Below are 7989 nucleotides of genomic sequence, written 5' to 3'. Positions count from 1 at the left end.
TACTAAGTACAATGGCACTGAAACTGAGGGCACCAAAGGGAGGGCTCAAAGGAAGCTATGTACAAATAACAGTGTTTGGATATTAAGTAAACTGTTATAAAGTTTTAGAAATCATTTTCTATACAAACAACATTTTAGAATGGTTGTGTCATCTTGTGCCATATTTAAAGGAAAACTGCAGTTAGCATAAATTAAAGTAGATAATATGGTTCCTTACCATATCAGCAAATTTTTATCTCCATATAGATAATTACTAGTGTGTCATTCCATAAACCTATATAAAGACCCACCCAACCAGAAGAGAAACCACAGTTTTCCTTTAATGTAAGCCTGTTTTTGTGTTAAGAGTAAAATCCTTACTGGTACTGGTCAGTTTAAAAATGTCTCCTGAAAACTTCTAATTTGTGGATTTATGGGGTGGCATTAACCAGCATCTGGTTTCTATTCTCTGGCAGAGTTTTGAACTTGAATTGTGATAGAAGCATTCAACATTATCAGGGGTAGTGGGTAGGGAAGGTCCAAAGCTCTGCCAGTCCCAAATCCATACAGCTGTCATTCCAAAGAAGAGGGTATTAAATCATTTATTGATTACATATGATAATGGATGATACACAAGCTTCATTCCCACCTATAACTTTATCTGGTACCATAATTCAATTTAGATATATTGCATAGGATATGTGCCAACAATCATATTAATAACCAAAAAACTCCATGACTTTGCTTGGGTGACCCTTTTCACAGTGAACTCCAGGTCACAACACAGTAACTGTCAGTTCAGCTACACCGAAGTTTCTGAAGACAATAGCTTCTCCACCAAAGCAGGGTGTAAGTAAATTTTGAATGGAACCTGGCATCACCCTGAAGGAATTCTAACTTCACACTGTTGGGATAGTTTACCAGAATGGCTTCAGAGTAGACTAACTTTACACAGCACATTTAATAAAAAGACACATTTATTCAGCGTCATGATCAGACCATTACACTTAGCAGTCAACAGCATGGGTACAAAAAAAAAAAAAATCTACATTAGAACCCTTTGTTGGAATGCTTTACACTTTACACAAAACAGAAACTAAGATAATCTGTTATACGATTAGTCACAAGTACAGTCCTCAAGTTTTTTTGCCCATACACATGAGTACTGTCTAAAACATGTCTTCTTTGTAGAAGCTAGGCCCTGCCACCATGGTGCTTGGCTGAGTTCACAAAGCTCTTGTACCCTGTAGCTTCCCTGTCACTTCCCTGGCTCTCCTCTCCTGCTAAGCTTTGTTTCCTGGCAGTAATTACAACCTCCTGCCACTGCCATAGCTACTGCTGCTACTGGAACCACCATAGCTACCTTGGTTTCGTGGTTTGGCAAAGTATTGGCCTCCACCACCATAGGGGCCAGAACTTCTGACTCCAAAGTTTTCTCCTTTCATGGGTCCAAAATTTGAAAATTGATTGTTGTAATTGCCAAAATCATTGTAGCTTCCACCACCTCCAAAATTGCTCCCATCATTACCAAATCCATTATAGCCATCCCCACTGCCACCACAGCCACCACCACCGCGGCTGCCACCAAAGCCACCTCAACCACTGAAGTTTCCTCCACCACCAAAGTTGTCATTCCCACCAAAACCACCTCCACGACGACCACCAAAGCTTCCAGAACCACTTTGACCTCTTTGGCTGGATGAAGCACTAGCCATCTCTTGCTGAGATAGGGCTTTCCTTACTTCACAATTGTGGCCATTCACAGTGTGGTGTTTCTGAACGACAGTCTTGTCTATGGAGTCATGGTCATCAAAGGTTACGAAAGCAAAGCCTCTTTTTTTGCCACTGCCTTGGTCGATCATAATTTCAGTCACTTCAATTTTCCCATACTGTTCAAAATAATCTCTTAGGTGATGTTCTTCAGTGTCTTCTTTAATGCCACCAACAAAAATCTTTTTCACAGTTAAGTGGGCACCAGGTCTTTGAGAATCTTCTCTTGAGATGGCCTTCTTTGGTTCCTCAACTCTTCCATCCACCTCGTGTGGCCTTGCCTTCATGGCCGCACCCACCTCCTCCACAGTAGCATACATGACAACCCGGAAGCCTCTGGAGCGCCTGGTGCTTGGATCCCTCATTACCACACAGTCTGTGCGTGCTCCCCACTGCTCACAATGGCTCCTCAGGCTCCCATCGGTTGTTTCAAAGCTCAAACCTCCGATGAAGAGCTTCCGCAGCTGTTTGGGCCCTTTGGGAGACTCTGACTTAGACATGACGACAGTGGAGGGGGGAGACGTCAACGATGCTTACTCGGTGGTGTCTATGGGCAGAAAGCTATTTGAATTTGTTTGTTTGTTTGTTTTTTGCGGCACGTGGGCCTCTCACTGTTGTGGCCTCTCCCGCTGCAGAGCACAGGCTCCGGACATGCAGGGTCAGCGGCCATGGCTCACGGGCCTAGTTGCTCCGCAGCATGTGGGATCCTCCCAGACCGGGGCATGAACCCGTGTCCCCTGCATTGGCAGGCAGACTCTCAACCACTGTGCCACCAGGGAAGCCCAGCTATTTGAATTTTTTAAGGAACCTCCATACTGTTCTCCATAGTGGCTGTATCAATTTACATTCTCAGCAGTGCCAGAGGGTTCCCTTTCCTCCACGCCCTCTCCAGCATTTGTTGTTTGTATATTTTTTGATGATGCCCATTCTAACTGGTAAAAAGTGATACCTCATTGTAGTTTTGATTTGCATTTCTCTAATAATTAGTGATGTTGAGCAGTTTTTCATGAGCCTCTTCACCATCTGTATGTCTTCTTTGGAGAGATGTCTATTTAGGTCTTCTGCCCATTTTTGGATTGGGTTGTTTGTTTTTTTAATATTGAGCTGCATGAGCTGTTAATATATTTTGGAGATTAATCCTTAGTCTGTTGAATCATTTGCAAATATTTTCTCCCATTCTGAGGGTTGTCTTTTTGTCATGTTTATGGTTTACTTTGCTGTGCAAAAGCTTTTAAGTTTCAATAGGTCACATTTGTTTATTTTTGTTTTTACTCCTATTACCCTAGGAGGTGAGTCAAAAAAGATCTTGCTGTGATTTCTGTCAAAGAGTGTTCTTTCTGTGTTTTCCTCTAAGAGTTTTATACTGTCTGGCCTTACATGTAGGTCTTTAATCCATTTTGAGTTTATTTTTGCGTATGGTGTTAGGGAGTGTTCTAACTTCATACTTTTACATGTAGCTGTCCAGTTTTCCCAGCACCACTTATTGAAGAGACTGTCTTTTCTCCATTGTATATCCTTGCCTCCTTTGTTATAGATTAGTTGACCATAGGTGTGTGGGTTGATCTCTGGGTTTTCTATCCTGTTCCATTGATCTGTATTTCTGTTTTTGTGCCAGTACTATATTGTCTTGATTACTGTAGCTTTGTAGTATAGTCTGAGGTCAGGGAGTCTGATTCCTCCAGCTCTGTTTTATTCCCTCAGGATTCTTTTGGCTATTCGGGGTCTTTTGTGTCTCCATACAAATTTTAAGATTATTTGTTCTAGTTCTGTTAAAAATACCATTGGTAATTTGATGGGGATTGCATTGAATCTGTAGATTGCTTTGGGTAGTATAGGCATTTTCACAATATTGATTCTTCCAATCCAAGAACATAGTATATCTCTCCACCTGTTTGTGTCATCTTTGATTAATTTCATCAGTGTCTTATAGTTTTCTGAGTACAGGTCTTTTACCTCCTTAGGTAGATTTATTCCTAGGTGTTTTATTCTTTTTGTTGCAATGGTGAATGGGATTGTTTCCTTAATTTCTCTTTATGACCTTTCATTCTTAGTGTATAGGAATGCAAGAGATTTCTGTGCATCAATTTTGTACCCTGCAACTTTACCAAATTCATTGGTTAGCTCTAGTAGTTTTCTGATAGCATCTTTGGGATTATCTATGTATAGTATCATGTCATCTGCAAACAGTGACAGTTTTACTTCTTTTCCAATTTGGATTCCTTTTATTTCATTTTCTTCTCTGAATGCCAGGGCTAGGACTTCCAAAAGTATGTTGACTAATAGTGGTGAGAGGTGACCTCCTTGTCTTGTTCCTGATCTTAGAGGAAATGCTTTCAGTTTTTCACCATTGAGAATGATGCTTGCTGTTGGTTTGTTGTATATGGCCTTTGTTATGTTGAGGTAGGTTCCCTCTGTGCCCACTTTCTGGAGAGTTTTTATCATAAATGGGTGTTGAATTTTGTCAAAAGCTTTTTGTGCATCTATTGAGATGATCATATGGTTTTTATTCTTCAATTTGTTAATATGGTATATCACATTGATTGATTTGTGTATATTGAAGAATCCTTGCATCCCTGGGATAAATCTCATTTGATCATGGTGTATGATCCTTTTAATGTGCTGTTGGATTCTGTTTGCTGGTATTTTGTTGAGGATTTTTGCATCTATATTCACCAGTGATATTGGTCTGTAATTTTGTTGTTGTTGCTGTATCTTTGTCTGGTTTTGGTATCAGGGTGATTGTGGCCTAGTAGAATGAGTTTGGGAGTGTTCTTTCCTCTGCAATTTTTGGAAGAGTTTGAGAAGGATAGATGTTAGCTCTTCTCTAAATGATTGATAGAATTCACCTGTGAAGCCATCTGGTCCTGGACTTTTGTTTGTTGGAAGATTTTTAATCATAGTTTCAATTTCATTACTTGTGATTGGTCCGTTCATATTTTCTATTTCTTCCTGGTTCAGTCTTGGAAGGTTATACCTTTCTAAGAATTTGTCCATTTCTTCCAGGTTGTCCATTTTATTGGCATAGAGTTGCTTGTAGTAGTCTCTTAGGATATACTGTATTTCTGCGGTGTCCATTGTAACTTCCCCTTTTTCATTTCTAATTTTATTGATTTGAGTCCTCTCCCTCTTTTTCCTGATGAGTCTGGCTAGTGGTTTATCAATTTTGTTTACCTTCTCAAAGAACCAGCTTTTAGTTTTATTGATCTTTGCCATTGTTTTCTTTGTTTCTAGTTCATTTATTTCTGCTCTGATCTTTATGATTTCTTTCCTTCTACTAACTTTGGGTTTTGTTTGTTCTTCTTTCTCTAGTTCCTTTAGGTGTAAGGTTAGATTGTTTATTTGTGATTTTTCTTGTTTCTTGAGGTAGGATTATATTGCTATAAATTTCCCTCCTAGAACTGCTTTTGCTGCATCCCATAGGTTTTGGGTCATCGTGTTTTTGTTGTCATTCGTTTTAGGTCGTCATGTTTTTGTTGTCATTTGTCTCATTTTTGTTGTCATTTGCCATGTGTTTTTGTTGTCATTTGTTTTTTGATTTCCTCTTTGATTTCTTCAGTGATCTCTTGGTTATTCAGTAGTGTATTGTTTAGCCTCCATGTGTTTGTATTTTTTATGGGTTTTTTCCCTGTAATTTATTTCTAATCTCATAGTGTTGTTATTGGAAAATATAATTGATATGATTTCAGTTTACTTAAATTTACCAAGGCTTGAATTGTGACCCAAGATGTGATCTCTCCTGGAGAATGTTCTGTGTGCACTTGAGAAGAAAGTGTAATCTGCTGTTTTTGGATGGAATGTCCTATAAACATCAGTTAAATCTCATTGGTCTATTGTGTCATTTAAAGCTTGTGTTTCCTTATTAATTTTCTGTCTGGATGATCTGTCCATTGGTGTAAGTGAGGTGTTAAAGTCTCCACTATTATTGTGTTACTGTCGATTTCCTCTTTTATAGCTGTTAGCATTTGCCTTATGTATTGCAGTGCTCCTATATTGGGTGCATATATATTTATAATAGTTATATCTTCCTCTTGGATTGATCCCTTCACCATTATGTAGTGTCCTTCCTTGCCTCATTCTTTATTTTGAAGCCTATTGTATCTGATATAAGTACTGCTACTCCAGCTTTCTTTTGATTTCCATTTGCATGGAATATCTTTTTCCATCCCCTCACTTTCAGTCTGTATGTGTCCCTAGGTCTGAAGTGGGTCTCTTGTAGACCGCATATATATGGGTCTTGTTTTTGTATCCATTCAGCAACCCTGTGTCTTTTGATTGGAGCATTTAATCCATTCACATTTAAGGTAATTATCAATATATATGTTCCTTTTACTATTTTCTGAATTGTTTTGGGTTTGTTTTTGTAGGTCGTTTTCTTCTCTTGTGTTTCCCACTTAGAGAAGTTCCTTTAGCATTAGTTATATAGCTGGTTTGGTGGTGCTGAATTCTCTTAGCTTTTGTTTGTGGGCAAAGGTTTTGATTTTTCCAGTGAATCTGAATGAGATCCTTTCCAGGTACAGTAATCTTGATTGTAGCTTCTTCCTTTTCATCACTTTGAACATATCATGCCACTCCCTTCTGGCTTGTAGAGTTTCTGCTGAGAAAACGGCTGTTAACATACAGGGGAACTCCTATAAGGTTATTTGTCATTTTTCCCTTGTTACTTTTAATTATTTTTCTTTGTCTTTAATTTTTGTCAATTTGATTACTATGTGTCTCGGCGTGTTTTTCCTTGGGTTTATCCTGCCTGGAACTCTGTGGTTCCTGGACTTAGGAGGCAATTTCCTTTCCCATGCTAGGGAAATTTTTGACTATAATCTCTTCAGATATTTTCTTGGGTCGTTTCTATCTCTCATCTCCTTCTGCGGCCCCTATAATGCAAATGTTGGTGAGTTTAATGTTGTCCCAGAGGCCTCTTAGGCTGTTTTCATTTCTTTTCATTCTTTTATCTTTATTCTGTTCCACAGCAGTGAATTCCACCATTCTGTCTTCCAGGTCACTTATGCGTTCTTCTGCCTCAGTTATTCTGCTCTTGATTCCTTCTAGTGTATTTTTCATTTCAGTTATTGTATTGTTCATCTCTGTTTGTTCTTTAATTCTTCTAGTTGTTTGTTCTTTAATCCTCCTAGGTCTTTGTTAAACATTTCTTTCATGTTCTCGATCTTTGCCTCCATTCTTTTTCTGAGGTCCTGGATCATCTTCACTGTCATTATTCTGAAGTCTTTTTCTGGAAGGTTGCCTATGTCCACTTCATTTAGTTGTTTTTCTGGGGTTTTATCTTGTTGCTTCATCTGGTACATGGTCCTCTGCCTTTTCATTTTGTCTATCTTTCTGTGAATGTGGTTTTCGTTCCACAGGCTGCAGGACTGTAGTTCTTCTTGCTTCTGCTGTCTGCTCTCTGGTGGATGAGGCTATCTAAGAGGCTTGTGCACGCTTCCTAATGGGAGGGACTGGTGTTGGGTAGAGCTGGATGTTGCTCTGTTGGGCAGAGCTCAGTAAAACTTTAGTCCACTTGTCTGCTGATGGGTGGGGCTGCGTTCCTTTCCTGTTGGTTTTTTGGCCTGAGGCAACCCAGCACTGGAGAATGCAGGGTCTTTTGTGGGGCTAATGGCGGACTCCTGGAGGGCTCAGGCCAAGGAGTACTTCCCAGAACTTCTGCTGCCAGTGTCCTTCTGCTGCCAGCTGCCCCTGTCCTCTGCAGGAGGCCCTCCAACACTAGCAGGTAGGTCTGATTCAGTCTCCTATGGGGTCACTGCTTCTTACCCCTGGGTCCTCATGTGCACAGTACCTTGTGTGTGCCCTTCAAGAGTGGAGTCTCTGTTTCCCTCAGTCCTGTCAAAGTCCTGCAATCAAATCCTGCTAGCCTTCAAAGTCTGATTCTCTTGGAATTCCTCTTCCTGTTGTCAGACCCACAGGTTGGGAAGCCTGACGTGGGGCTTAGAACCTTCACTCCAGTGGGTGGACTTCTGTGATATAATTGTTCTCCAGTTTGTGATTCAACCCCCCCGGCAGTTATGGGGTTTGATTTTATTGTGATTGTGGTCCTCCTACCATCTCATTGAGGCTTCTCCTTTGTCTTTGGATGTGGGGTATCTTCTGGATGTGTGGTGAGTTCCAGTGTCTTCCTGTCGATGATTGTTCAGCAGTAATTGTGATTCTGGTGTTCTCGCAGGAGGGAATGAGTGCACGTCCTTCTACTCAGCCATCTTGAACAAATCTCCTTAGATCTTGTATGTTGCTTTC

General features: G+C 40.1%; 1 pseudogene; it reads right to left on the bottom strand.

Annotated features, from left to right (window-relative positions):
* Window positions 1-947: 947 nt before the first annotated feature.
* LOC111172639 (heterogeneous nuclear ribonucleoprotein A1-like) lies at window positions 948-5460 on the bottom strand (annotated as a pseudogene).
* Between the last annotated feature and the right edge of the window lie 2529 nt (window positions 5461-7989).

Source organism: Delphinapterus leucas, chromosome 16 (assembly GCF_059928025.1).
Source record: "Delphinapterus leucas isolate spDelLeu-1000000601 "Yukka" chromosome 16, BTC_Dleu_Yukka2, whole genome shotgun sequence".
NCBI classification, from domain to species: Eukaryota; Metazoa; Chordata; class Mammalia; order Artiodactyla; family Monodontidae; genus Delphinapterus; species Delphinapterus leucas.
This window is presented reverse-complemented; position numbering and strand designations above follow the sequence as displayed.